This window comes from Cimex lectularius, unplaced genomic scaffold (genome assembly GCF_000648675.2).
Source record: "Cimex lectularius strain Harlan isolate CLEC.00 unplaced genomic scaffold, Clec_2.1 scaffold175, whole genome shotgun sequence".
NCBI lineage: Eukaryota > Metazoa > Arthropoda > Insecta > Hemiptera > Cimicidae > Cimex > Cimex lectularius.
The window spans coordinates 581,763-588,916 of record NW_019392745.1 but is presented as its reverse complement, the minus strand read 5'-3'; the positions used below and the strand labels follow the sequence as shown (position 1 = coordinate 588,916).

General features: G+C 34.7%; 1 protein-coding gene across 1 annotated transcript in view; it reads left to right on the top strand.

Moving 5' to 3' along the window:
• The first annotated feature begins 6,662 nt into the window (after window positions 1-6,662).
• The window catches only part of LOC106670736 (protein jim lovell), a 72,678-nt gene continuing 72,186 nt past the window's right edge, over window positions 6,663-7,154 (top strand). The window contains exon 1 of the mRNA XM_014401313.2: window positions 6,663-6,732. The gene's annotated coding sequence lies outside the window, so the exon portion shown is untranslated. The remainder of the gene's footprint in view (window positions 6,733-7,154) is intronic.

Sequence of the window (7,154 nt, the reverse complement as noted above, 5' to 3'; positions counted from 1 at the left end):
AACAGTTTCAGATAGAAAAAATCTTACTATTAAGACTGAAAGTCCAAGTGACTGAATCGTAGGAAGATGAATTTTCTGAAAGCACAAAAGTCTTAATGACCATAGCAGAACCACATTCAGTATGTACTGAGATATGCCTTATTTGCTGTGGGCATTGTGACTTTCATGCTTCGAAAAATGATTCGTGCTTTAGTCGCTAAGTTGTTTGGACTGGCAAAGTCACTAGACTTCTTTCTACCTTAAAAGAAATGAGACTTTTTACAAAAATGTATTGCAACAATACATATCGATTTTCAAAACTGAAACTAGAACTCTTGGGCTTTTGCATAATTATCTTTTGATATTACGATACTAGGCGACTCTTATTGTCATTAAGACTTAATCATCAGTGTCATTCGAACTTTTCTGCTTTCAGATAACGAGTCTTCTTGTGTTTCAGTCACCGAGTCTTTTGGTCATAAGAAATTGGGTTTTCTGTAACATTTTTAATTTTTTGCCTAGTTTTCTGCGTTTTCTTTCCAATTTGCAAGCAGCGTGTTTTTAGAAAAATGTAATGATGCAAGTCAATATTAAAAATTGAACTGGGAATTTTGTGCTTATTGCCATATATTTCTACACTTCGATACTGAATCTGGTTCTGCTATGGTCATTAAGTCTTAATTTACTCTTAATAGTAAGATTTTTCCAATCTGAAACTGAATGTTTTTAATGACTTTTTTCTATCTCATATCGACTGGGATTCTATTGTAATTACGTACCCGAACTTGTTCTGCAGTATCATTGAGAATTTCGTTATTTCAATAAATGCTCTTAATGTTGTGTAATCATTGAGACTTATTGCCATACTGAAACTGAATGATTTCGTGTTGCCACTGTCTCCTTCAACACTCACTCTTTTTAGTAAAGTGTTAGTACTGCATCACAATCAAGTTGGGTTTTGAAACTGACTCATTTTTTGAGATCTTGAGATTTTGAGTCTTCTGAAATAATGGTATGGATTCTTTATCTGATTGAACGCTTACGTTTTGAAATAACTTTATAAGTTTTACGTTTACGTCTTTTTGGCAAGTTCAGAAGTGACTCTAAGAAATTTATCGATGTTGAAACTGAGCTTTTTTGACGTAAATTCGTTTTAACAACATCTTGGGAAATGGCTATAAAGATTGTTTTGTCGATTGTGAACTTTTAGACATTCGTGCTGCTTCCAGGAAATGAGTTTCGTTGTACTTCTGACAACTTTTATAGTGAGAGTAAATTTCTATATAACTAAAACTGAGTCTTTTTTCCGTGTGGTCATTGAGACTTTCGTGCTTCCATAAAATGAGAATTTTCGTACTTCACCGACACTTGTGCACTGATAGTAGATTTTTAAATAACTGAAACTGAGTTTCGTTCTGTTGTGGTCGTTGAAACTTTCATACTTTCTGAAAACGATAATTGTTACGGCGTCACTCAATGGGACTTTCATAAAAATTCAATGAAAAAAATGGTTATAATATGATAGTCTATTTAAATGGAGAAACTGAATCTTGTTTTCCTATGGTCATTGAGAGTTTTGTGCATCCAGGAAAGGAGTATTTAATTCAATGACTTGAATTAAAGAGTCCATGATACTTTCATATAACTGGAATGAAAAAATGCTTATAATATGACAGTCTTTGGAAATGGAAAAACTGAATCTTGTTCTTCTGTGGTCATTGAGACTTTCGTGCTTCCATAAATTGAGAATTTTCGTACTTCGACACTTGTGCACTCATAGTAGATTTTTAAATAACTAAAACTGAGTTTCGTTCTGTTGTGGTCGTTGAAACTTTCATGCTTTCTGAAAATGACACTTGTGGCGGGATCAGTCAATGAGACTTTCATATAATTGGAATGAAAAAATGCTTATACTATGAGTCTTTGGAAATGGAAAAACTGAATCTTGTTCTTCTGTGCTCATTGAGACTTTCGTGCTTCCATAAAATGAGAATTTTAGTACTTCGACACTTGTTCACTCATAGCAGATTTTTAAATAACTAAAACTGAGTTTTGTTCTGTTGTGGTCGTTAAAATTTTCATGCTTTCTGAAAATGACCTTGTTACGAGATCAGTCAATGAGACTTTCATGAAAAAATGCTCATAGTATGACACGTCTTTGGAAATGGAAAAACTGAATCTTGTTCTTCTGTTGTCATTGAGACTTTTGCGCATAAGGAAATGACTATTGTAGCTAATTAACACTAGTGCAGGGATATTCAAATCTTAAATAACTAAAACTGAGTCTTGTAACGGGATCACAACGGTAGTCAATGAGATTTTATTTCGTACAACGAAGTCTTTAAACACTGGAACTGATGTTTTTTTTCTGTCAACATTCTTGTTACACCTATTATGATAATTTTTGAATTGGTAAAAACTGAGACTTGTTCTCCTGTGGTCTTTGAGACTTTTGTGTTTTCAGGAAATGAGTATTATAATTCACTGACACTTATGCAGTGATAGTAAAATTTTTAATAGCTAAAATTGAGTCTTGTCCTCCTATGGTCATTGAGACTTTCGTGCTTCCAAGAAATTAATATTGTTGTACTTTACCGACCCTTGTAGAGACATCTTAGATTTTTACTTACACTGGCTTACTTTCTTTTACTAAAACTGAGTCTAGTTCTGTTGGGGTCGTTGAAACTTTTCGTGCTTTCCGAAAATGAGTCATGTTACGGGAACAATTAAAGAGGAAGGGAAACTTTCGTGTTTCCAATATATGAGTATTAAGTTTTTTAAGTTAAAACTGAATGTTGTGTATTAAAATATGAAAATCTTTTTCAAAGACAAAGCTGCGATTTGGTCTAAGGTGGTTATTGTCACTTTCGCGTTTTCAGAAAATGAATCTGGTTATAATCTTCTTGAGATCAGAGGTGATGATCTTGTATCCTGGTCATTTTTAATCATTATGGTCTGACGAGCCTCACTAGTTTTGGAAACAGATACTTTCATTCGACTTAGGAGTGGGATGAATCTTATATAACCCATGTTATATTTTTGGCGTTCTATTTTTGTTTTATTTAAGTTATAATCCATTTCTTATTTTCAAGTGTTGCCTATTTAAAACTTAATACTAATAAAAAAGTGGTTACATTTATTGTTTTGTATCAATAATGAGAGGGTCAAGTTATAGATCCAAAGTGTTCTGCGGTTTGCCCGGGTATAGTCTGCCCCGTTATTTGCTCCCGATCCATTTCATTTCGGCCCAGAGTCGTTTTCATTTCTTTCTGCGGTTGTTAAGAAACGCCCGCGGCACGTCGAGGCACATACAGGTCGAATGTCCGACACACGACTCTCGTTAAACACCTCTGATGAGCGTCGTGTCCGAATCGTGGGTCATTAGGACCGGAGTCGCTCTTACACAAAACACAACCGGACATTGCCCAGGTCTAACTTAATTTTAATAACGCATTGTCATCAACGACTGACACATGGTTGTGGATTTACGAGTTTGACGAGAAGAAGTTCTGCATCACAAAAGGCTTTATTTCTCGAAGACCTAGAAGAATAGATTTTCTTTACTTTCACTGTATAGCCTGAAAACTATATTCAACTAACTAGAACATGACTTCTTTCTTTAATTCACACAATGGAAAAAATCAAGCAAGACACAGTTACTGCGCACCCTGATAAAAGTATGTATTATTTCAGAAAGAACATTCTTCTTATACTTAAACAATAAGGTACTGACGATTAAAAGGTCTGCGATAATACATATTTTTTGAACCGTTAATAATTGAATTGTTTATCAGAAAAGTTAAAACAATTCAAAATTTTCTAATCTTCCAGAAGGAATGCGAAATTTATTAGTTTCTGAAAGCTACAAAGAAAATATCTGCATTCATTCAGGCCCAGTATACAAAACTGGAAGGTATTACATATAACTTAACAAGACTCATTTACTGAAAACACGAATCTCAATGACCATCGTAGAACAAGATTCAGTTTTTCCATTTCCTAAGTTTCTCATAAGTTACTAAACAAGATTCAGTGCTTAAAAAGATTTCTTGTATGAAACTGAAAGTCTCATTAATTGATCCCGTAACAAGTGTCATTTGCAGAAAGCATGAAAGTTTCAACGACCACAACTGAACAAGACTCAGTTTCAGTTATTCAAAAATGTACTATGACAGCACAAGTGTCAGTGAAGTTCGACCATACGCATTTCATAGAAGCACAAAAGCCTCAATGACCACACTAAAAGAAGACAGTTTTAGTTATTTAAAAGTTTATTATCACTGCATAAGTGTTAGTGAATTACAATATTCATTTCCTAAGCACATGAAAATTTCAATGATCATAGAACAAGAAGACTCATTTTTACCATTTCAACTACTACTACTAGTATTAGTTCTAGTAGTTCAAGTACTAAATGCACAAGTGTTGATTGAAAAAATATTATTTCCAGTGTTTAAAGGCTTTTTTTGCATAACATAAAGTCTAATTGACTGATCCCGTTACAAGTCTCATTATTCAGAAAGCATAAAAAATCTGACGTTCATAACAGAAGAAGACTCAGTTTTAGTTATTTAAAAACTAAATATGCCTGCACAAGTGTCATTGAATTAAGTACTCCTTTCCTGGATGCACAAAACTCTCAATGACCATAGGAAAACAAGATTCAGTTTCTCCATTTCAAAAGACTGTCATATTATAACCATTTTTTCATTGTATTTTTATGAAAGTCCCATTGAGTGACGCCGTAACAAGTATCATTTTCAGAAAGTATGAAAGTTTCAACGACCACAACAGACCGACACTAAGTTTTAGTTATTTAAAAATCTACTATGACAGCACAAGTGTCAGTGAAGTACGACCATACTCATTTCATGGAAGCACGAAAGTCTCAATGACCACACCAAAAGAAGACTCAGTTTTAGTTATTTAAAAATTAAATATGCCTGCACAAATGTCAATGAATTAAATACTCGTTTCCTGGATGCACAAAAGTCTCAACGACCACAAGAGAACAAGATTCAGTTTCTTCATTTCAAAAGACTGTCATATTATAACCATTTTTTTCATTGCAGTTTTATAAAGTCTCATTGGCTGATCGAGACTCAGTTTTAGTTATTTAAAAATCTACTATGACAGCACAAGTGTCAGTGAAGTACGACCATACTCATTTCCTGAACACACGAAGGTCTCAATGACACTGCATAACAAGACTCAGTAGTTTAAAAATCTGCTATACTGCACAATTGACAGCAGAGTATAATGGGGTATCATGGGAGCACGAAAATCTCAAAAACCACAACACAACAACACTCGGTTTTGCCATTTCAAAAGTTACTCGGGTGCACAAAAGTATCATAATCACAACACAGCATTCAATTTCAACAAAGGCTGGTTTCTATAAGCTATATTGTTTGATAGTTATCTACCATCCTCGTTAAATATTTTAAGTTCAGTTTCGGCATTTCTCCATCATCAGAATTCGGGTGATTTCGGGAGAGAAAGGTTTTTAAATATTTTCTCGATTTATTTTTTATATTACATATTTTATTAAAAATAAATACATATTTTGCCAAAAATAAAAGCATATTTATGTACATATTTAGACTTTTTTTAAAATATAAAAACCCGCTCCCGATAAATGTCTGGAAACTTCGTGAGCTTACTGTTTTATGCAACGGTTATTCATCATTTAATAAATTTTATGATCTTTTTTTTATGCACTTAACACATTTTCAGGTTTCTTTCCTAAAGCGATTAATGCAATTTAAGCAATAAAATCTCGAAAAATTCTAACTATATGAATAAAGAAATTCTATTGAACATTGTCAGCTCTGATCTTTCTCACGTGTTCTTTATTTCAGTAATAAAAAATTAGCCATATTAAATAAAAGGCAGTAATTAGACGGCTAAAAAATCACCGTTTTATAATATCACTGAGTTAGTAACGCTAATTGTTGATATTTATTGCCAACGGGCCACTTTTTCACATGCAAAGATCCTATTTATTACTCATGCCCGTATACCTTTACAAACAGAACGACTTTTTCGACTTGACGGCAGAATTGATTCCCTTATAAAAGTTTTCGTAGTTTCCTTCCAACGGTTGTCCTGGATCTGGTGACTAGATAACATAAAGGGAGGCTATCATAATAATATATTAAGTGTACATAATAATAATTTAGCAGTTTGTACGACGTTACATCCAAGTCGGATATTTCAATTTCTGATGATTCCAGTTCCTAATCAGTTTCCAAGGGAGTTATTGTTAATATCTTTAATATAATTGCGGCGATATTACATTAGGGCGGCCCGGGGAGGGGACAAACTTCTCAAAGCTTCCTTGGGAAATGGGAAGCCATCTTCGAATCGAGATTTAATTGAGGTTAAATTCAAAAGGGCCGATACAGACCGAGTCGGCCCATGTAGGGCAGAAGGGCCGGGGGCGGTGGTGGTAGAACAATCGTCTTAAAGCTATTCTAACAATAGTTAGGCACAATATGCCCCCGAGGGGTCCTGCATATGAAATGACCACACAGTTGTTCAACTCCGCTCAACAATGCAGACCGCTTCACAAACTGGGCTGCATTATTGACGGGCATCGGTCCGTGTGATGGGCCGATCGCTATTCAAGTTCCTACTCTTAAGTTTTTTCTCTTTTCCGCAGGCAGGAATGAAAGCAGTGGAGGTGTCGACGTAAAAGACATAAAGGAAGATACGCCAGGTCCTAGGACTTCAGCAGAATCTGCAGGAAAAGTAAGAATTTCATTTTTATTATCGTTAATAGAGTAGATCAGAAAAATTTAATTTAATATATATACACCCAAAACGAGCCCGAAAAAGTTAGCGACTACTACAAGCCTATTGTACCCCTAGGACCCATTGTTAGGAAGTGACCAGGAGAAAAGTTGTAGGGTGTGTCGATTGAAGAGTAATTGGAGATTTGATGAAATTTTTCAATAACTAGATCTTGATGATGATGTTGAATATGGTACTAGGAAGTGGTGATTTTTGTGCCCCAAGCTCTTCAGTCTTCTCGCATATTGTACTTTCCTAGTTCCTTAATTCAGTTCACTCGACTCGATCATTCCCCCAAGGAGTACTAGGCCATTGACTGTCGTTGATAACATTCCTTTCCCTGGGGTTTTTTGCATCTCAGGTTATGTCTCCGTTGAGCG